Here is a 506-nt window from a genome sequence, read left to right as displayed (position 1 = left end):
ACTGAAAAAAACGGGTTTCAACTCCTTTAGATTCTCTATATCTTGGTCTAGAGTATTACCAAGTAAGTTTTATTCTTTGTATTAGCTAATATATATTTATGAATTTCTGAGTAAGTATCGATTTTTTATCTAAAAATAATGAAGCTTACTTTCGATTTTAGATGGACGTGGGCAACCGAATCTTGATGGCATCAAATTTTACAAAAGTCTCTTGGAGACGCTTAATAGAAATGGTTAATTTCATAACTTCTTATTTGTCCTTTAAGTATTCATCATATTTGACTCATAACGTGGGTTTGATAATTCTCAATCCTACTAGTTTGATTTCCTTTGATAATTTGTTTTGATCTGACTTTCTTTTCTTTTTATAAGTAGGCATCAAACCAGTAGTGACTTTATTTCACTGGGATCTGCCTCAAGCTCTAGAAGATGAATATGGTGGATTTTTGAGCCCGAAGTTCGTGTAAGACATCATATACATACATATATATGTATATATACACACA

At 31.0% G+C, this 506-nt stretch overlaps 1 long non-coding RNA gene across 1 annotated transcript; it reads left to right on the top strand.

The window, feature by feature from the left end:
• LOC112094783 lies at positions 1-458 on the top strand. Its single transcript, XR_002903680.1, has 3 exons — positions 1-62; positions 162-233; positions 376-458. It is a non-coding gene; the product is annotated as an uncharacterized LOC112094783 (long non-coding RNA).
• The last annotated feature ends 48 nt before the right edge of the window (positions 459-506 follow it).

This window comes from Morus notabilis, unplaced genomic scaffold, assembly GCF_000414095.1.
Source record: "Morus notabilis unplaced genomic scaffold, ASM41409v2 C11215797, whole genome shotgun sequence".
NCBI classification, from domain to species: domain Eukaryota; kingdom Viridiplantae; phylum Streptophyta; class Magnoliopsida; order Rosales; family Moraceae; genus Morus; species Morus notabilis.
This window is presented reverse-complemented; position numbering and strand designations above follow the sequence as displayed.